A 24,012-nucleotide genomic window follows, 5' to 3' on the forward strand; every position below is an offset into this window, starting at 1 on the left:
ACCATCTTCCCAGCCCAACCCAGCTGATATAAGGTGGCCTTGACTGTTGTCTGTGCAAATAATGAGTTGAAAAAGCCTTGTGCACCTTGCTTCTTTAAGGTTTTGGAAGGCATGTTTTTTTTTTTTTCAAGTGGATAGCCCAGAGTTTTTTGTACAAACAGAATTTCCAAAGTGGCCCCAGCTCCGTCACTGGTGCCATACGCAGGATTTCCTCTACCGAGTACTCAGCTGGTACTTCCTGGAAACTAATATTGGATGGTTTTGTGTGTTTCTCTGGTACTATGTCTACTTCCTGTAACTCATTTGGCGGCCTTAAGGATGACTGTTGTGCCGACTCGAACCTGGGTGGCTGCACCAGAGGTGGTGCCTGCCGGTCTCTATGATGATGATTACTTGCCAAAGGAGGGGCCAATGAGGCCGTATCAGAATCAAGGTGGACCTGTGTCCCAGGAGTCCCTTGAGCTTCCTGGACATGCACTGCAAATGGACCCTGGGCAGGTGACTTAGTCTTCAGGGATTTGTCAGTTCAGCAAAGTTTTTTGAAAGAAGAAAATCCCGGGCAGCTGCATGAAGATCCATGTGATTAAATTTGAACAGTAGAGATTCAAAGAGTGCTGTATTCGCTTTTGTCTCTCTCTAAATGCCTTCATAGAGAGAGTATGCATAACACCTGATTTATTTCCATAAGGTTGCAGGGGAGTGGGTGATGGTGCATGCGATGATGAAAAAAAGTCAGAGCCTGAGGTGCCTTGCCCTTTTTGTTGGAAGCCCGGGGCAATCAAGCATGTCTGGGGGTGTCCGCAGTTGAAAGATTTGATGGTGGACTATTGAAAGCGGGAAGCTTCACTTCCCGATGTTGAGCGAGCTTGAGGGATACTTTGTGCACTGTTGCCTGTTGAAGGTTATGATGGTCGCTGTCTGTGAGATTCTCAGGGACATTATTTAGAGCTGGGATTGCGCATGCGTGAGCTACATTTAGCGCATGCGCAAGGCCTTCACATCTAAAGCAGTGCCTGACCTTCATGACAAACAATCATTGCGCATGCGCAAGTAACGCCTCATGGACAACAAACAGCATAATAACTCAAGCAGCGAGAAAGTCTGCTGCTTACAGTACGGACTGCTAAAAAAGAGTACTAGCACTCTACTCATGTGACAAATGGCAAAAAGAGAATACAAATAAAAGGAAACTATATTTAACACTTAAACATTTGAAATTTAATTAAAAGGAAGAGTTAAAAGGAAGATGGCGATGCCTGGTGAGCCTCGTCCTCCAGTTTTTATGGCTTCCCGGGGTCCTGTTAAAGTAAAATGGGCCCACTGGAAAAAAGGCTTTATCCATTTTATTAAAGCCACTTGTAGTAACTCAAACTGAGTCGAAAGGAAGTTGTCTCTCCTGATGCACTTTCTTGGTTATGAAGGACAGCAGATTTATGATACGCTTCCCCCTCTAATTGGTGATGGTGGGGGAGACAATGCGAGTGAACTTGACTAAGCCTTACTCAAATTGGACCTACATTTCAATGACAAGACGAGTACCATCCTAGAGAGGTATCATTTTGGAGTGCATGTTCCAGAACAAGGGGAGAGTGTGGAGGAATAGGTGACGGGTCGCCGCTATTTGGCTTTGTCATGCAAATTTAAAGAATCCTTTGATGAACATATCCGGGACCAGTTGAAGATTTATTGCAATAGTAACAAGATAAGAGAAGAGTTATGGTTAAAATATTAGCCTTCTTTGGACGAGGTATTGAACATTGAAAAACGTTTGGAACACTGAATGGCATGCATAGCCAAATTGTCTGAAAAGAAGACCGGGGTAACAGAAGTGGAAGTGTTAAATGTCAATGAGGGAAGACACAAACAGAAAGGGAAGGATAAGTTTCCTAAAGGTCCTGGTGACAATAAGAATAACTGTGTGAAAGGAGAAAAGAAGAAAGAGCAGTATGTCTCCGATGTGCCAGTAATTTGCATTTTCTGGGGTCAGAGTCTTGCCCCGGCCGAGTTTTGTGCGCCAAATGAAAGAGAAGAGGACATTTTGCAAATTGTTGCAATAATTTTCAGTTTAATCAAAAAAGGGTGTTACATGTGACTGAGGAAGAAGACCAAGGAGGATCTTTTGAGGAGGAGGAAATTTGTCATGTTGAGAATATTACTGTCAATGTTATTCAAGGTGTGGATGAAGAAGAATGTGAGCGTCCATATGCCTTGGTGTGTGTGAATGGCACGGAGGTGTCAATGATGGCTGATTCTGGTTTGAAAATGTCACTTATGACAAGAAGTGTATTTGAACAAGAAATTGCAGGAGATGTGAGGAACTTGGTGGAGCCATATTTTAAACCAGGAGGTTACAATCAAGATAATATTGAACTTATTGGCTATTTCACTGCAAAGTTTGAATTCAAAGGAAGAAATTCACAAGCGAAAGTCTATGTGACTAAGAAAGGGCCAACTTTGCTGGGGTGGCGTGGTCTGAAAAGATTGCAAATAATGTTGGACACCAACACAACTGAGTGTTGCATGTGGGTTTATCGATGTGTGAAAGATTTAGTTACGTGTTTAAGAAAGGTCTGGACAAGGTAAATGGAATGAGGCACCAAATAATTTTGAAGACGGGAAGTATACCGGTGTCAGCAAAGTTACAACCTGTTCATATGGTGATGAGATCATAGCCCATGCTTCGAGAGCATTGAGAGGTGCAGAGAATGATTATTTTGTCTTGGAAAAGGAATCATTGGTGTGTTTGAGATGTGCAGCAATTTCAGAACTTTGTGTGGGGAACTGAATTTGTGATAAGGATGGACTGCATACCGTTGAAGTGCAATTTTGAGAGCAAGGGTTTAAATAACGTATACAGACTTGTGGTAAGTTAGGTAACTGGGATGCAAGGACATACATTTGAAATTCAAGTAATACCTGGCAAGGAGAATGTAATGGCTGATTGCTTATCAAGGATGGTTAGTCATATGGAGGATGAGAGTGTGGTTGACATTTCAGAAATGTTTTTTGTAAATCATGAGGGCATTTTGAACAAGGAAGAATGGCTAGAGGCTAGGAATAGAGATGAGGTGTTACCGCAAATCAAAGAATATGTGTGTTCAGGTTTGCCTACGAAAGTTCAATTGTGACAGGGAGAGAGCCCATATTGGGAAATACGTGGTGAGTTAAGTGTGGTTGGTGATGTCTTATTTTGGTGGGAATGGGCTATTCCAGCTTCGATTAGAGACAAAATTGTGGATTTGGCACACGTTGACATGTGGGTGTGTCACAGACAAAACCACTCTGAGGAGTGAGTATTGGTGGCCATGGTTTGATAGAGATGTAGAGAGGTGGTTAGCTAGTTGTATTGAATGTGCCAAAGTTGGTAAGGGTGAGGTTGCCAAGGAACTACCTCTGGTGGAGGTTGGGGTTCTGAGTAAGGTTTGTGATGACATAGCGATTGATATTTTAGGTACGGTGAATTTGGGAGGTGAACATGGTAAATGTGTTTTAGTTCTAGTGGATTTGTTATCAAGGTGGATGGAGTATGGCATTGTTCCTGATATCAGTATTGTAGATTTTATGCAAGAAGTATTTGCAAGAGAAGGTGTACCAGGAAGTATTCTTACAGATAATGGAACTCCGTTTACTGGTGGTTATTTTGTAGAGTACGTGAAGAGGTTTGGAATAAAATACAAAAGGTCTGCTTTGTATTACCCTGAGGGGAATGGCATGGCTGAGAGGGTGAATGGTTGTGTCCTGGATGCGATTTGTATGGCAGATGCATGTGGAAATGACAGGTAAGTGGCTATTCAGGTGAGTTTGTATGCGCTGTGGATGTTGCCTAATGCTGTGACAGGGGAAAGACCATTTGAGTTAATGAGGGGTTGAAAGGCAAACACACAAGTTAGTTCCCCATGATTTAGAAGAGGATCGAGTCGGATTGTGTGGTTGATGAGTTGAGAAGAACATTGAAGAGAAACAAAGAGGTATGGGTGATGAGGGAAAATAGAAAGCGTGGAAAGAAGGAGGTATGAGTGGAGTGTGGTAATTGGGTGAGAATAAAGAAGGGTGTTGTGAAGAGAAAGGGTAATATATTATATTCTGACCCCATAAAGGTGATGGCGGTGCAGCGGGTTGCTGTCAGGGTGAGTCAAGTATGGAATAAGAACCACGTGAAGTGTGAGGTAGTGGACACTCACGTCAAATGCATTTGTTGTATAAAGTTCTAAGTTCCAGACCCAGCAGTTGGAGAAGGAGCTGGAAAGGAGGGCTGTGTTCAGGGTCTGTTAACACTTTAACTTAATAAATCTTATGCCAAAAGCCTATGTGTGTTTCCGAGGCCTCATCATATCATCATTGTATTTTGGACTCCCATGCATGGAGTGGAAGATAGTGGGTCTGGGAATGTTTTGCATGTCAATGTGTCATATTGCAATAAGCAAAAACTCTTCAGTGGATTTCTTTTTACTTTAAAGTAACAAACTAATAAAATAACTAAGACTAAAACTACAATATCAAACTAAGATTACACACCTCAGGTTAAAGACATTCCACCCAGAGGTCAGCTGTGTTGCCTCCTTATTCAAAAGCAACCCTACACTGTGTGCCTGCTTTCCTCACCTTTCAGCACAGAGTTCCAGTGGCTCACGAATAGCACCAGTGTCAGTTGCCTTTCCATTGCTGGGGAACGGGTGAATACTGTGTGTGGGTCAGCTGCTGAGATGCTAATGAACTTTGTCTGAACTCCCGATCATGTCATGAATCACCACCCATTCAACACTGGGTACGCGCACAGCAGCATCACGCAGACACCGCACAGTGGGGTCTTGCTTCAGTGCGGGAAATGAAGTAACCTTCTCACCAAAATTGATCTATTTGCAGCCACATATTTACTGTGCACACACTTTCAAATCAGGGCTAACAGCGAGGTAAGGATGTTGAGGTAGAGGCATGCAAGACACTCTCACTTTTTCCACCTATGCATGGATACCCGTACTTCGATGCTACTACAATGAAAGAAGTCTGGACATGGATAGAGGGGAAAGTGTTTATTTAACAGGTTCTTGCAGTTAGAGAGTGCCCTGCTCTCAGCTGATCAGGGATACCTGGACATCTGCCACATCTAGAATGTCAATACCCTCATATTCTAGGGACCAATTCCATTCCCAGTGACATTACTGCAATCGTTATGAAGCAACCCAAGTTTTATAAAATGAGCATGTAGGGAGGATGACATGACTGCTAAGGAGACCAGTCAACCAGACACCCAGGTCTCCTCACTTCTCCCCAGGACTTTAGCAGGGTCTCCTATTTATGTGCACTCAAGGGTTGTGGAATCTCTAGGTTTCATGGGTGACAGATAATGTTCTACCTCTCCTCAGCCAAGGCCCAATGCCCCTGCTACAGGAGTGAAACATTCAGCCAATCCCTGCCCACATAGTAGGGAAGACACTGGTCTTGCAAGTTTGAGGCCTAACTCGTACTGCAATGGTGTGGTGTTGTTTTCTGCTGTATAGCTGCTCAACATTAAAGAATGAAGACAGAGTGAGATATCCATCCCGGTCACACCAGCCTAGCAGAGAAGAGACCACTTTTGCAAGACTGCAGCATAAACCCATGGATAAGTGTGGGTTACAGTTTTGTAACAATATATTTAGAGCCTACCCTTATATATCATTTTTTCTGATTCAGTCTAGCCCTGTCTATGACTCATTTAGAGCCACATAGATCCCTCCCCAGTGCCACAAATAAGCCAAGAATCAGGCTAGGGTACAGACAGAATATATATTTATTGAAGAATATGTCAAATGAATATGTGCAGCAAATAATTACACACACCACATTCTCTGTGGCACAAAACAAAGCTTCAAAACAAAACTCTCTTGTTGGGACTTGGACTTTTGGGTCTCTTGTACATGAAACACAGGCCAAATTAACAGTTCAACCCTCCTGTCCCACAAAAACCCCTGAATGTCAAAATTAAACAATACCATGGAGCATTACAAAATTGTGAACTTGATACATTTTGTGAAGTTGGATTTAAATCACAGCACCATTGTTCATTTGTGTAAAACAATTTCCCGTATGCAGTGTACTTGACTTATAATCTCCGGGTGCGCATGTCAAAACTAACAATAAGAAAGCACATCAAACATTGAAAAACAGCCCATTTTTCAGACATGGAACCTTTTACTTCTTCACCCTGAAGCAATACAAAATCTCTGTTCTATCAGGGTCACTTACTCACTCTCAGGTGAGAGTGTGCATTTTTCAATTAGGAACTACACTTTGTTTCGTTTAGCAAAGCACTTCTCTAACCAGCACCAACAACCCAGACATTAAGTTAGGTTAAGCATCCCTCTGCTCTAAGGGTAGGTCTGAGGAATGGTGACAGTTAGTAATTTTGTTTTTAGACAAGGACACCCTTTCCCATGAGGAAATTCTTGGAAAATAGGTGTACCCGATTACATTAACAGACTATAGTTTGTATTCACACTGGGAGTGAGTTTGTTAATTTTGAATGTTAACAAATTCACCCTGTGTCCTTTGGCTATAGGGAGTTCATTGAATTATTATTTATCAAAATATACTAAGGGCCTCCTTCCATACCCCCACCCATTTATTAGGGAAAGGTATTGAATTAAATGAATCCCCACACTTGGTCCTGTTGGACAAACTATGTACATTGGGTTTGTTGCTCAGGAAATACATCAGTGTTTCAGGACCCTCTCATGGGGAAGTAGGGGGATCTGGTCAGGCAATTCAGTCATGGATAGCCATCATCATTCATCCCTCTATTTTGCTTTCCTTACAAATATTCCTGCCTCTTTAGTCCTTCCAAATTGCTGTCTCCCAGGCAATGTTAAGTCTGTAGCATGTTTTCAATAGTTGTACCCAGATGTTTTAGGCAGCTCTTCACTCTCTGGTTGTGCATCCACTTTTCACACCTCATAATAATTTAAGTTCACAGGTACTAGCTTATTAGCCCTGAATTTTAATTGGACTCCCGACAGTCCTCTCCACCCCAAAGGCCCCTGCACTTCTCTGGCGATAAGGTCTCAGAGTTATATAGTTGAAATGATGGGAGGGATGAATCTTCTCACTAAAGTTTTAATTTTACACTTTTCAATGTTTCACCAAAAAGTCACTGCATAGAAACGTTCTTTCTTTTATACAGAAACCTAACAACCTAGATATGTTCATGTTCCTCTAATCATGCCACTCGTAATGAACTAACTGCCATCTCAGCAGGAGGTTGCAGGTGCGAACAGCAGTTGTTCACAGTTTATACAACAATTATAATAGTTATGAACATGATTTTTCTACCCAGATATCTCATTTATTAAGTTATCACATCCCTGAATGTCTGCTTTGTGACATTTGCTGGGGAGTTAAAAACACATTTTAGGTTGTAACTTTTGTCCCCAAGGTCAAATGTTGATAAGCGTTAATACCCAGTCCTATTCAGTCACTGTTTAGTCATACTTGAACCATTGCCAAAAGACTTAAGATTCTTGAGAAAATGAACAAACTATGATTTTCCATTTAAACCAATGGGCATCTTCAAACATATTTGCAGATTCTGACTTTTATTTCACAGTTACATTTAATTTCTCCCCTGAACAGCAGTCATGTCATCAGCCTTTCTTCTTCCAAGGCTAATGGTCATCTTGTTGCTTATCAGAGGGAACATGCCCCAATAAAAAATGTTCCTGGTCACTAATTGAGTGTACTGAAAAGAAACTGAGCCATTCTCAGGAAATATCAACTTAAAGTCATACTGTAGAAACAGAGAATTAAGTTTGCCATGGTTACATTTCCTTGGGCACATGAGGTATCCTGATATGTTTAACATAATCATGTCTTGCCACCACATGTTCATTTTCTCATCATGTTCTCTTTGGCAAGGGACATTTTAACTCCATGTGTTTATTATATTAGCTGCAAAATGCACCCACTTCCATGATTGCAGTTTATGTGTTTGCAAATGCATTCTTTCCATCTAGAATAAGCCTTTAATTGTTCTTAGCTTAATCAATCATATGCAAGGCCCGGCCAGTAAGTGGATGTCTCTTTATATGAAACAACCTTATGATATGTGGCTGATGCAAATTAAATGCTGCCTTTTCAGTTTGACATTCAATGCTTAGGCCCAATGTGTCTAAATCTAGTTTACTTCTTTTTGGACAAAATATATCCCACAGTTTCCTGCTGCTCCCTATTGTTCCCTTTGAGATAGTGGGGACACCTCTTTGTTCTGTAACCACTTCTTAGACAGTGAGCTGTTCCAAGTCCATGATATTTGGCTCCCTCAAATTGATGATAACTTGGAGAGTTGAGGGTCTAATCTAGTTATCAACATTAAACTCGTGCTACGCTATGTATTGCAGATATATGTCAGATTAATTATTCAGCATGCACAAGCATTTGATATGCTACATTAAAGGTTGTGTTGCTTATTTGCTTCCAAACAGAAAAGCCAGAAGCAAATGCTTAATTATCTATGCCACAATTACAGAAGAGTCAGTACGTTATTGTCTAGCACCACATTGGTCCCAATCAAAGAAACAAATTACTTGACTTTAGCAATTGAAGACTTACATAGTAATTTGGAAATGTAGAAGGGCAACAACATGGTTAAGGATGGAATTCTAAGCAGAGAATGGCTTATCGTCTCCACAGATGTCTAGCGGTATTTGTAACAACATTTATCTTTTGTAGGACTATTGGTTTGCACCAAAATGGCAATTCATTATCTCATTTATTAATTCTTTAAAAAAATGTGCAGTAGGTAATTGTAAAATTTGAGCAACCGGTCAAGCATACAAGTTGCCTGCCAAATTGCATTATATATTAAAGTTGATTTGATTCACATAGAGGCACCTGCATTACATTCAAATGTTCACATCTCTGAGACTAAAGATATTCCCTCCTCAAAGCGATTTTAACTTTTAGTTGCAACATCTGTTTATGCTCCTGCTACAGATGAAGCAATTGATATTCCATCTCCAGCCTTATTTGCACCTCGAAACACTTGTGTACAGGCACGTTATAAATGACTTTTCATATCATATATCTTCTCTCAGAGATGAATAAATAAAATGACCAGGTGTTTTCAAAGCTGCTCAAACCAATAGGTAAACTACATTTCAGATGTACCAAATTCTAAATTAGCATTGAAATGAATACCATGGAAGGCCAAATTGTGCCTTTTTTATCTTTTTCTGCCAGAGGCCCAGTTCGGAATCCTACGGAAAAACTGTTAATGAACCCATAACTTGAGCTTATAGTTATACTCTCCTGAAATCCTCACTCTCGGTAGATTCCACATACGTTGCTAAATTGTTACTCCCATTGGTGGAAGCTACTGCATTGAATCTAACACAAAGGATGCTTGTACTTAAAAATGTTATTTGTAACATAGCAACTTCATTACCAAAACATGTGCCAAGCCCTGGTGGAATTCAAACTAGCGGTTCTCTGTGAATGCATTTGAGGACACAAATGCATTATTAACTTATATTATCAAAAGGGTTGAATCCACTAGTTCTTCTCTTCGCAGACCATCCCTTGTGGTTTGAACCATGTAATATTGATTCAACCATATTGCACATTGAGTAATCTGAGTATGAAAAAATCAGCTACGTGACACAGGGAATTGAGAAAAGGATCTTTACATCCAGCAGTTAATTTAATTGAGCTGAATTTAGTGAATGTGCCTCATGAGCAAATAGATGACTTTGCCTTCATTCATAGATGTGCAAAATTGGTCGTATTCCTCTGGTACACATTTTTGTTAATCACCATGTTAATGGTTCATAGAGTAGACTGGGTTGGTCCACTCACAAATAAATATGAAGGCAATGTTGTATCTCTTACTTTTCTGTCTCGTTTTTTGATGGAGTAAATATAGACCAAGGTGTGAAATCCCATTAATGCTAAGCGATCTCAAATTGAAATATGTTCTCTGAACACATTTTATCTAAATCAGTATTCAAATTTAAATTAGTTTTTTCTTCCCATAGGTATGACTCCGGAGTTGGGAATCAGAAATCTGCAGGAGGAATGAGTGTATCGTTTCCAACAATATCTGATTTTTTTATCTAGCAAAATGAGGGATGAACACCATGAAATGTAAAAATATTAGCTTCATTATCTTCTGGTACCATGAATTACATTATATACTTACAAGTTGATGTTCTCTAATTCATAACCACATAGGCCTACAGCCACAAATGAAACATTCCAGTTGACTTTGACATGGAAACAGTGGTGGGACGTAGCCTTTATTAAACAGCTGTTTCAGACAATTAGGGTCAGAGCTGGCATTGCGGGGGTGAGCTGGGCAACCGGCCAGGGCCCCACACCCCCCAGGTGCCATTAGCCCCTGCCACGCCAGCTCGGGGGAGTCTTCCAAGGGCTCCCTCGAGCTGGCGTAGTGGGAGGAGGCGTAGCAGGCGGGCTTTTGCCGTCAAATGCGCCTGCGGCGGCGGGTGCATTTAAAATGTGCCCCGCGCCACAGGCGCCCCTAATGACAAAAGGTGCCATTAGCCCCCCCCACTATGCCAGCTCGGGGGAGTCTTTCAAAGGCTCCCCGAGCTGGTGTGGTGGCAGAAGGCATGGCAGGCGCCTCATTGTGGTGGTGGGCTCATTCAATGACAATGGGCTGCTGATGTGCCCTACCCATATCATTACCTCCTCACCGGAGCGAAGAGGGTAAAAAAAAAAAGTGTCTCATGCCCGCCCTGCCCGCTGTTAACCAGAGGCACGTGGGGTGGGAGTGGGGGTTCCAATTCGCCCAGGGCTCTGCTGCCCTTAAGGCCGACCCTGATTGGGGTGTTTCTAAAATGTAACCAAAAGCTACATCACTGTAGACCATCAAGGAGCAGAGCAGGGCCTTGAGGACCCACACATTCTTGACCTTCCTGGGTAAGAAAGCAAGAAGAAACGTTACAAACTAGACAAATACTGTAATTTCAGTCTGTGGGCCTAAAAACGGGCACTTTTCAAATTGTTCCAATTTATGATGCAGAGCTAAATTACAAAGTTGGACTGCTTTGGAAACAAGCAACAAAACGCTTTCAAATGCCTTTAGCATGAGACAGTGAACTGCTCACTGGGCTTAAGATTGGTACTTTAAAAGGGGATAGTCATTAAGAGACAACATTTTGTATTTTTGTTTTTCTGTTAAATTAACGTTTTAACGTTTCTTGTGCTGGTGAAACACTAAGGTTTATTGAGATATATGTTTTCGCACACTGTTAATATATAACCTCTAGGGTCCCTCGTACCTCTTTGGCCAGGAAAAGGGATACCATCAAAGCACAGAGGAAGGTTGAGATGAATCCTTGCAGGAGGATTTAATATGTTTAACTGGTCACTTTTGGTTTGTTATTAGTTAATTGCTCACAGGAGCGTTAGATTTTGTTGACATAGTTTTTACCCCTTTCCACCTTATGGGTCACCCAGAGGTTGGTCTATATAACCTCACCTGCCACCTGGCTGGTCAATTCACAGCAACAGAATCATGAGCACGACTTTAAGTTTTACTGAGTCATAATCACTACACACATATTGCTGACTGGTTGTTTTTAACTTTTAGCATTTTAGACGTGAATATTAGAGTAAGATGATGGGTATCTACTCTATTACTTTATTGATGGCATTAAGAACTGTATATTGTTTGACTGTTCTATTTTTAATGCTTATATATTATCTCTGCAAGAGAATAAATATACATTAATAAAAAAGAATGAGAGCATGGATAATGTGTTTCTATTTATCTTTTGTGCAAGAGCTAACAGGTGTTGGATTAGTGATAAAATTGTGTAAGGGAGATACTGATAGCATTGAATGTTTCATACACATAAATACATTGATACACCCAGAAGGTAGAGTCGCTGCAATACTGCTGTCTAATGGTATGCCTGTCAGGAACAATGGGGTTCTAGTTTCCCTTACATTCAAGCACAGAGACACACCTTTCTCCAGAGCCTTGCTTCCGGTACAGCACTATTCTTTGCTGCAAAACCTACCACAGCCTCAGATGGGCAGTTAGACAGCCTTTTGCATGGAGGTTAGCCTCTGGAATGCAGGGTATAATGTAAATCATTACACTGGGTCTGAAAATAAGGTTACATCCCCTGTAACATATGTTTGCTACTGATAATACACAAGATGTATTGACTTCCACAGAATATGTGGATTGACACTTGCCAGATCATTTCTTGATACCTGAATTGGCGGATGATCTTCACTGTATGAGTCTTGTGATGTTGAGTGATGACCAGCTGAAGATTCTTTTGTGGAGTCTTACTGGTTTTGGATCCACAGAGGAGCAAATAGATTTTATTTCTTTCCTACAGTTTTACAACACGATTCTATTTTTATTGATTTTATGTCAAATGCCACCCATGTTGTTAATTGGAAAGGGACATTTTTGGGTGGTCTCTCTGTAAGGTTCAAGGTGACATTGAATGCAAATTTTAAGAATTTGCTATGGGTTCTACATATATTCAACTTATTGAACTTAATTATTCAATTTATGAAAGTTTCACTTTGGTAAATCTTTACAATTTGTCATCTAAATTGAATAATGTCTCTCTATTTGTAGTGTTGCAGTGCTGTTTTCTTCATATGTATGTAATTACAATCTAAGTCAGTTACCTTCCCAATGTTTCTAATTGAGGGATTTTAACGTAAAATTGGCAATGGGTTGCCGATAATATCTTTTGATTTACCACAAGATGTTCCATGTGGTATTCATCCCTCCATTATGACTGGTCATCGTTGTGAAAACTGTGGTCATAAGATTCACTTTTGTATTGAATGGGGGTTGCGCCCAGTGAATGGGCCCATGTGTTCTGATATCCCAGGGGAATACACATTAAAAAATGCATGTTATTCCTCGACTATCGATTACTTTATTGTCCTGAGATGTGATTGGCTTAAGCTTTCAGACGTATTATTTGTAGATAGACCCAAGAGTGATCATACGCGTTTCTCTTTGACTGTTAGCTTAGGCATAATCTTTTATGAATTCAATGTGGTTTTGGGGTCCTCTAAAACAAATCAATTGTATATAATTGGAAAAATATAAAATTGGAATTTACAAACCAAAGGGAGATTTTGCCTGGTGTTCTGAAAGTGGCTCAGAATGAGTTTGCTGTGTGTATTGAACCCATTATCTGTTAATATTATATTTTATTGGACTGTTTTGTTCAGTGCTGGCCATACCCAGAAGGTCTTGGAACACCTTCCAAGATTCATATGTTGAAAAGTTGGAAGTGAAACTGAAGTTACACAATATCTTCAAGATTAGAAGATCTTGAAGATTAGGATAGGCAAGTGATAGCAGACAAGGTGAAGGGGTAGGGCTATATGTGTGGAAACTGGTATGCTAGTGTTCTGATTTTTCTATATTCACCATGAAAGGGCAGAACATTTTTAGTAACCCATTTCTTTTGGCCAAAATGTTGAATTCCCAGAGCAAGAGTATTAAAGGTGGTTGGTTTAACCATCAAAGCAAGTTAGCTAAACATTGTGTGTTGGCTGTTTTGACGGGTGTGGATGAATGCCCTTTCGAGATTTGGGGTAAAAAGACACTTTTTAAAAATGTAAAAGAGCCAAAAGTTGTTAGTGTCAACTCAATGGGCAGAGCTAAGTGAGGCAGCCGACATAAGGAATAGACAATACATTTGGCATTGGATATCCTCTGAATATAACAATTCAACATCACTTAGACCTGTAATTCATAATCCCCCCTCCAGTTGTACTAATCATTTTGTAAAGTGGTATAGTTCAGCCTCAAATGATTTGTATTCTCTTCCAACCCAATCACTTCCTTTGACTGAATTCATGAAATATAATTTCCTGTTGTATTTTACATGTTTATTTATTTGAAGAACAGGGATGTCAATTTCAAAGAAATATGAATGGCTTTAAATAACACATTTTTAGAATGCAGAGGCATTCCCCGGAAGGGTGCCAGTTCAATAGCAAAATGAAAGATGAGAACAAGTTGTGTGCCTGTTTGAGGGTGTTACCAGGGACACAATTAAATATGAAAATAAATGTGAATTACAAAGGTAAAAACCTTGGGGAGTACTGTGCATGTACACATGTCATTACTGCATGGCACTAGAGGGAGTGGTGGGGTCAGGTATAGAGGGTTGGTCTGAGGAGAGTTGAAGCTCCCTCTTTGACAAATAAGTGAAGTTTACACCGACCATTTGATTGTGATGGGTAGTAGGTTTCAATGAAGCTGGGAGAAAGAGCGGAAGAAGGAGGAGGCACATGTGGGGCATGAGCAGTGAGGTTGAGTAAAGAGGAGGAGTGGAAGGAGCACAATTGTGAGTAGAGAGACATTCCGACAGATAATGAGGAGCAACACAATTGATAGCTTCATAGACTAGGAGAATGAACTTGAAAAGAAAACAGTTGCACCTGGAGAGCTTAATGACATGGTGTTGGTAGGTGGAAGGTGGGGAGGATCTGGTTAAGGTGTAGAGAATGTATGTAGAAAAGTTGAGGACTTTATCTAGAGGAATAAAGCATTAAAAAGAAAGCTGAAGAAGTAGGCATGAGCAGTAGTTGAGTTTGTTGAACGTGAGAGTGGAAATTAAAGTTTTAATAGAGTGGTGAGTAAGTAATGGATGATTTTTCTGAATGTTGAGAGGTTAATACGAGGAGGTGGTAGTGATGTCAGAGGTTACTATCAAGGTTGCAAGCCCTAGACAAAGGATCGAGAAATGTGGGATGGAGATAGGAGAGCATAGTGTAGGAATTGCACTGGAAGTTGGGAGAAAGATTACTTCTGTTTCTAAAGAGTTTAACAAGAGACATCATAGAGACATCCAGTGATGGATTGCACTGAGACAGTTGGTAATCTATTCTGAGACCACTTGGATAAACAAGGGACAGGCAAAAACGATGTGAGTGCCAGCGGCTGAGAGGTGATATTGGTAGGTTTTACTAGGGAGGTGGTATAGAGGGTAAAGAGCAGAGGACTGATCGGTAGGGGATAGGAGGGGAGGCCAGTGGTTTGAGAGTTCCAAGACATTTTCAAGGAATGACATTCCAGATAGGAGACAATACAAGTGAGAGGAGGTTCGTGAAAGTCAAGGTACTGGAGAGAGAGAAGATTGGAGCGGTCAACATTACTGAAAGCAGCAAAAAGTCCAAAGATGAGTTCAGAAGAAAGTCTGGAGTGGTGATCATCAGAGTGAATGTTGTAGACATATAGGAGTGCAGTCTCTGGGAGTGTTTTTACAAAAGCCAGACGGATGAAGAGCTGAGGCTCTAAGGCTAATGTTATCCTCAAGGTAATTATTGATGCAGTTAAAAACCAGGGAAACTGGTTGATGGATTGGTGGGACATTTGGTTCAGCAGAGGGATTCTTCAAAATGGGGTAAGACGGCAAATAAGAACCCAGCAGAGAGAGAGAGGAAAGAGCTCATTGAAATCGTCTTAGGTGATTGAAACTAAGGTCCTCATTCTCGAGCTGTTCAACCCTTGTGTCAGGAAAGGTTCAATTACCACAATCCACAAAGGGCATCTGCATGTGTGCATTTTAGATGTGCACCTTCAGACGATGTTTTTACACTTCCTTTGCAGGTTTGTGAAACTAATGGGGCATGTTTGCACATTTCAATGCACATCCTTAGATGTGGTCTAAGGTGGTCTTAGAGCTTAGAAGAGCTCTTAAGACCACTCTTTTCTGGCACCTTCTTTGTAATCTGTCCTCAGCTGTCCAGTCCTCCCTCTTCAGCCCCATGATTCCTTCGGGTGACCGTGCGCTATACAAGTGAAGATAACATAACATAACATCCCAAATCCACAAAACTGGACGCCCTGTCAAATGTGCAAAAACAAAGACACATGCACAATGCATGAGAGGTTAATTCCTGAACCGTTCATACCTTTTCTTTGAAGAGTGAACCACTACTCCCTAATTTTCAGTTTACAGTGACAGGCCCTCTAAGACATTGCTTTTTCCCATTTATGATTAAAATATTTTCTGTATTCATAAACACAAACACATTTAAGCAGATCATGGAGAGGTGGGGAAGGGTTCAGGAAAATAAAGGTTGCAGATAGATATGAAAGTGATGAAAGATGAATAAAGTCGAATGTGATGATGGATGAATGCATCAGTGAATGACGAACAGGAGTGCAGGGGCGAAGACATGAACAATTGAATGAATAACCATTTGAAGATAATTGAATTAATAAGTCTGTAAGGGTGGACAGTGGGTGTGATGGCAGATGGACAGATGGCTGAATGAATGAATTTCTGAGGGCAAGGGTAGAGAAATGGGATAGATATTTAAATTAGTTTGAAGATAGACGATGAATGAATAACCATGATTGGGTATGAATCAATGCCTGTGTCCGTGTAGATTATTTTCTGCATATGATGGGATTGAATTGAAGCCCGGTGGGGTTGGGCAAAGCTCTTTGGCCTGGTTGCCCGGTCACTTACACCAGACATGGGCCCATGTAAGTGTGATAATGTGCTTTACATTTCTGTGCATAGTTATGGACTTGATTTAGAAATACTGGTAGTGTTAAAGTATGCCAGTCATGTGGAAGATCCATGGTTGTGACTGTCCATTACATAACCATTCCTATGAGGTGCAAGAGTTGTTCATGGTAATTGTGGAATACACTGATGCAGAGCGCTACTGACAGGCGGCAGCGGGCTCCTGACAGGCTATGGCCGTTCGCTTATGGTGGGCATCAGGTCCTTGTGGGAATGTACTCATAAAAGCTAATGTGAGCTGCTGGTGGGCAGTAGAATGATTCTGTAGGACTTGAATAGGCTATTCTGGGAATGGGTTAGTATTTTGGAAGGCAGGGGTAAATCCTGCATACACCAGAAGAGGGTCCTTTTAGGCGGGGTATGTCCCAAACATGCTGATGTAGGCTCCTGTGGCCTGGCATTTGGCACATTCACACCTGGAATTATGTGCTGATCTATGAAATGCTCACAGTAAATTAGGTAATGCTCCTTATGGAATTGGGTAACAAGGCATGGAAAGGCTCTGACTGGCACACACTGAATGGTTAGTGTGGCCATGTTCTGTGGGTCAAGGTGGGCTAGTTTGAAAGCTTTGATCAATGATACTGGCTCAATGTGCTTTAAAAAGCAGCAATGTTCTAAAATGCTCAAAAATGGGATGACAAGTGCTACTCCAACTGTTTGCCATGAAAAGTCACAAATTGTGATGTTCAAATGTGACCATTTTTATTGTGTTGCCCTGAAGCTTTTATAGTGCAACTCTTACTCTGTGGGAAGCACCCAGTGGAGGGACACCTCAGTTACTCTTGCTCACATAGAACAGCCAATAAACGTTGCTTATTGCTTTATGTTCTTACGTATACAAGATAATTTCTTGTTCGTACCACTCACAATGATTGAAAGATTTTAAAAATAAACAAAGCTAGCATGTTAAGCTAGCCTTTCATTTGGGAAATAATGCTGCTTTAGGTGAAGGAACGTTAAGAGGTCATGTCTTTGTCATGGGTTTGCAACTTTGAGATTAAAAGTCTGCAGAGAATTTAAAAGAGCCATTGCATATTCTCTCTTATTTATGACATCACCCAATAGACAATTGGTCCAAACACGTTATCGATGTCAACAATCTATCTTTGTGTAAACTCAGTAGGTAGGTACATTTGAAGGAAAAAAATGAATATATCACCAGCCTCAGAGTGGGTACATGGCCAGTATGAACCTGCCAGCCCAATTTTCGGTAGGCCTCCACAGCACTGTACGCAACCCAACGAGGAGGAGTTATTGCTATTTGCACCCCAGGGCTCTGAAGGGGGTGAGAGTAGTATTAATGTTTTGTTCTTTTTTGTCCAAGGGACGGGCTCTGTATATCTTGCATCTTGAGCAAGAGTAACCCCCCCCCATTAAAAGAGGATTGCTGCCACCATATTGAATAGGAAAGGGGCCAAGCAACTTTTGTTATTTCCATGGTGGCCAGACAGGAAAGGCACACGGGAGATGGAGTCAGGAGCCCAAGGCAGGCAGGTAAGTGTTGAGGGAGGTTGGGGGTTGATGTGTGGGTCAGCAAAGTAGGGGTACTGGAGGAGGGGCTGGATGCTGATGTGCCAAGATGCCACAAAGAAATCGTGGCACCTAGAGAAGGGGCTCGGGTAGCTAGTGGAATGTGGGCTGGACACTGAACAGTTATTGCATACATTTCCAGCCACCTGATTGGCTGAGCGCCCTTCCCAGGGTGCAAATAATAGATTTCGTATAGAGCCCTCATTGTCAAAGGCTTGTAACGTTGGCTCACTATTAATGCCATGCTTTACAATTCCCAACTCAAAGGTTCATTTTGATTGCTCCGAGAAGGGTTAAATAATAATTACCAGGAAGCAAACCTGTGACTTTCTGGTTACATAGTGGGACTTCGGGCAGAGAAAACGCTTAGCTATCCTGATAACATATGATGGGAGCTGGTGACTAACACCATTTAAGCCATTACTATCTACACAGAAAAAATATAACCATCTTTATGGACAGGTTTCACACAACAAAGCTCATAAGATGGGATATTTTTACAATGTCGGTTCGCATGAAGATATTTAAAATATGTCGAGCTCTGTAATAGTACTAAACTCTATAGGATACAGAAAAAGACAACTCTATGTCCGTACAAAAATACCTTCTGCTATTTGCACAGAATGCATCACACTGCTAAACTCAAATGTTCATGTACATTAATGTAGTGCTCGGTGTTGGAGTTCAGTCTGTTTGTCAGCTCTCACAATGTATGCAGACAAGGGGCATGAGCGCATCTCTTTTAAGTGCCCTTCTTATGAGGAAGGCTAGACCGACCTCTCCACGAGTCTACCCTGAACATATGGTCTCATTTACAAAATATTTGGTGTGGCACAAACTGACTTTGCCTCATAAATGCAAACAATTCCTGATTCACAGATCAGACATTGTGCTGGCCCTTCTCACTTTGCACCATGCAGGAGCTTTTGCGTGATACAGAGCACAAGGGCCGGGAAGGGCTAGCGCAAAAAAACGAAATAGGGGGCAGGACATGCAAAAAATGCAGAAAATGAAGAAGAAAATGGGTGTGAGGGGGGAGGCACCATGAAAACAACAAAGATGGCCTATCAAGCACTAAAGAAACCCTATTCACAGAAGCTATCGTGCCTTTTTCTGGAGTCCAAAGGAGAACGCACATTTCACAATCTAACCACCAGCCATTACACATCACAAAGTACAACGCGCAGTGAAAGCTCATGTATAAAAGGGCAATACAACCCAGATGAACATACATTGCCACAATGCCGGAACCAGCATTTCTAGCTCTGATACTATTACATGGAAGGAGAAGGAAGAGGATGTGGAAGAGACCCAGAATATTCCAATGAACAATACAATGTGGCATACCAGATGAGGAGGTGCATGGTAGATACGCTTCCCTCCCCAAGTCATCCTAGAACTGGTCAGGGAGTTGGAGAATTACCTGGTATCACCCACTATGTGCTCACAGGCTATTACACCTCTGATCATCCGTACACACCACACCCGTAGCGGGGCCGACATCACAGCCCACACAACCAAGCTGCCTCCACCATCATTGCACATGCACATAGAACATTCACATGCCACACACACTACAGGCAAGTCGGAGAGTGTGCCATGGATTCAATGCATTTGCACACTTTCACAGGCTACTAGGAGCCATCAACTACACCCATGTAGTGCTGCAACCATACCAAGATACTGTACAGTTATAATGCAGCAGGAAACATTGGCATTCCATCAATGGGCAGGTGATCTGTGATGCCAAGGGACAAATAATGCATGTCAATAACAATTTCCCAGGGTGCACACATGACAGGTAACTCTTCGGCCATTCGCCCATATACCAGACTCTTGCATCAGAAACCTTCGGAAACACCTGGTGGGTGGGTGAGTATCAACTATCATGCACACACAAGCAGTCACATGACACACAGAAACACAAGAAATGACAATAAATACAATTAACAAACATTTACTTCTTTGCACCTGACAGTGGCTACCCGATGACAACATGCCTGTTGACACCCATCAAGAATCCAGCCAGGTGCACTACAAGAGAGCATACATAGACACTGGGGTATAGTGGAGCACCCATTTGGACTGCTAAAGTCACGCTTTGGCTCCCTTGCCCACTGAGGAGGGATATTGCTATATGAACCCCCATGAAGTATGCAAAATCATTGTGGCATGTTGTGCCCTGCATGATATTACCACATGTCATGGTATAACAGTAGAGGTGAAGGAGGTCTTCCCCCCTCATCCAAAGGTGTAACCCATTCATTTAGCAGGCCAATGGGCACATGGACAGGAAAAAGACAACCAGGTAGTACAGACCTACTTCACATGACTACCAACCCCTGTGGAATACACACAGTAAAGCCATATCTCTGGTGGCTTTCAATGATTCAACACGCTGAGAAGGTGCCTCTCGGACTGCCGAATTTTGTGTGCCACACAAGGTGAGAAATACAAAGCCTCCCTCTCGACATCCATCACATGAAGTTCACAAACCACTGTCATAATCATTTCAAGTGGAATAAAAAGTCACATTCCCAAAATGTAAGAAATGAGGAATCCAGCCAATGGCACAATACCCCCATATCATGTTTCCCGAGTCGCATGCATCAAGTGCAAAAAGGGCTTACCCGACTGCCATTGTGATGATGTGTTCCTCCTACACCATTGCTGCTGATCCGGGCCACCACCACTCTCCACACCCCCAAAATGCAAAACATAGTGAAGCCAAACCCTGGCACAATGTGCCCATACCAAGTCCAGTGCTGAGTGGCATGCATAAAGTGCAAAAAACGTCTCACCTGACTGTCAGTGTGATCATGTGTCCATCTGCACCATTGCTGCTGGTTTTGCCCACCTCCACACACCACTGCCATGTACGTGCTCTGCAATGGCATAAAACCAGCAGCTTCCAACCCACATCCTCCACATTCATGTCTCTGATACCTCAACATGTCCCCCATCCAATCATGAAGATACTTTCCATGAATGCCAGAAAGCAAACTAGCCAACCAGAGGATACACAAAACGGAAATAAAAAGGTAAGGTAACACACCCCTCTCCATCAACAGCCCTTGATCATATCAATGAGAACACATCAGCAACATTGCATGTGATACATGAGAAGGACATTCCGTCTCCCAACACCTGCACCTCACCAGCAATACACCGCAATACTACCCACATCATCCACATCCATACTTGTCAAATGGAGCATCCACCCATATGGATTGTGACAGTAAGCTGTTTTGCATGCCCATGCAACATGGACAGTTCTGGAATGTGAACCAAAACAGGCAATAGAAATGATACCCCAAGTGACCCCATATCACACTTCTACTACCAGGATAATGTGTAAAAACCACAAAAAAGAGGCCTGGGTGTAGAAGCCTACTGGGAAATTACCAGAGCTTCCGATAGGGAAGTGAACCCCTGATCATGGAGTGGCTACTGGACGTGAGACATGTTCATCGATGGCATGCAAGGCTTAACATGACAGGAGTGCAAATGTAAAGCCACACAGAAAATTAAGCTACTGCATCATCCCTCACCAAAACATGTGCACAGGAACATCCTGAGTAGACTTACTCCAAGCAGCAAGTCGTGGATGTGCCAGGTGATAGATATGCCTGGTCATCTCCTGCAGTGATTTGCCCCGTTGGTCACTTGTAAGCAACAACTCCCCCTTCCCACTCTGAGTGCCCAGATGGCACACATCCCCCATGTGTTCACTGCCTACCAAGCTGTGATGCTGAAGCCTAGGCCTGTCATGGTTAGTGCACAGTCATTGGCTGGTGGTCTAAAACCCTCCTACTGACACCATCCTCTGCTGCTAGCTCCATGATGGGTGAGGGAAAACTTGCAGACACTGAAGCCACCATTGACGCACTGCTAGACCAGGGTCTCCTGGCACTTCTCCTCCAACTCAGCAGCCTCATGGAACACAAGGAGCTCCGTGGCATCCGGACTACTTAGTGATGTACCCTCCACCATGCCCCTCAGTATGCCCTCTACATCAGATTTTGCAGCATCATCTGAAGAGTCGGCAGGCCTGCAGATGATGGCATGCAGCATGAGGGGAGACTCAGGAGGCACAGCAACCCAGGCTGCACTGGTGGATGGTTCTGCCTCATCTGCCTCCTTGTCCTTGTCCTACTTCTCCATCCCATTTGCTGCGTCCTCTCCTGCACAAAGACAGACAACAATATTCAGAGGCCTACCTACATGGCTGAAGATTCATATGTGAATGCTAATGCATACAGACACAACAGGGTCAGCCAAACATACATCAACCATTGAAACTGTGCACTCTGACATGCACAGATGACTGACATTCAATGTCCTGTGCAATCATGTCAGTGAAAATCGGGCCCTGCATCATGCCACCGACTGGAGGAGTAGGTGACCATTCATACATACAGACATTTATGAGAGGGCAAAGTATAAAAGCAGACAGATGGATATCCATGCTCCATTGCTGGACCCCTACTCTACTTTAAAATTGCCTACTTGCAACATGTGGGAGTTTCACATCTGCTCCTGCTGACCAAACCTTTATGCAGGCATTTGTGTCACCAACATCACCATCAACACCTTCCCCACATTGCCCAAGTCCAGGTTTGTGGTTATGCACGCTCACATGCATTGCTACCATGTGTGACGAAAGTGCACATAGACATGACCCATGAGCACTTGCACAACCACTGAAAAATGGACACTACAAATGTGAAATGAACATCACTCAAGCATCTATTGGCTAACCACTGCAACTCTTGCCTGGAACACAACTTCATGTGACTTTGCAATGACATTGTCACTTATCCAAGTCCACTGTTCACCAGGGTCACTGAAATGATAACGCTGACATCCTCCACTGCTTGATGTCATTCAATGTGAGTCCGAATTTGCATTCACAATGCACTATCCACAGCCATGACACTGTTAGTGTGGCAGCGACATCTGTCTTGCAGGCCATTGTCACATATAGGTCATTTGGTATTGTTAACAAATATAAAGACAGTAATGTGTGCTGTAAAATCGATGTCAACCGCACACATAGTTCAAACATCCACTTTCTAGGATGCACGACATGTGATGGAAGTGGCCATGGAAGCAACTCTGTAGGTCTCATGGATGGGTCAGAAGTACGTGGACAACTGTACCACGACATTTGACAGCATTTCATGTGATGATGGAGGCACGCACGACATACACACATAGCACCAACCTGATGTGACTGCATAGGTGTCCACGCCTCCCATGCTAACCACCGGCTCACTACTGATGAGTCCATTGGCAACCTCTTCAAAAGGAGTCAGGTCTTCCACATGTGGTGATCCACCTCCAGTTGCCTGGACAGAGACCACATTGCTGCCAAGCTTCTCCTTGGTCCATTGCATGGGGTCACCCATCCTCTTGTAGACCTCTTCCACAGTGCACCTCTCCACACCACAGGCATAGATGTGATCTGTGACCTCCTGCCACATCCTCCACTGCTGGGACACAGGAAGGGTACTGTCAGCCCAAGTGTACAGGTCATCATGGTGTTCATTGATTTAATTAGTGAGGATTGTCAGCTACTCATCTGTAAACTGCGTAATTCTTGGTGGCCCCTTCTCCTTCACCTGTGCCTCTCCATGGGGTGTAGCCTGTTCATACTCTGCAGGCCGGGCCCTTCTGCCTCTAGTGACCATTAGTGGTACAGGGGCACCTGTAGGCTCACCACCACATCTAGAAAGTTGACCTCTCTTCTGCCCAATTTGCCGTCCTCATACTTTCCCTCTCCGGGGAGCACTCTCGCTCATGGTGGAAGTGGGTTCCATGGCAAGGTACCCTCATAATCCGTTGCAAGTTCCGCATTGCACATCCTTTCAATCCCCACCTCAGTGCACTCCAGGAAATGCGTGTTGCACCCCTAAATGCCTCCGCTCCACACATGGAAGGAAATGTGAAT

This window comes from Ambystoma mexicanum, chromosome 4p (genome assembly GCF_040938575.1).
Source record: "Ambystoma mexicanum isolate Mex_15411 chromosome 4p, UKY_AmexF1_1, whole genome shotgun sequence".
In the NCBI taxonomy this organism is placed as follows: Eukaryota; Metazoa; Chordata; class Amphibia; order Caudata; family Ambystomatidae; genus Ambystoma; species Ambystoma mexicanum.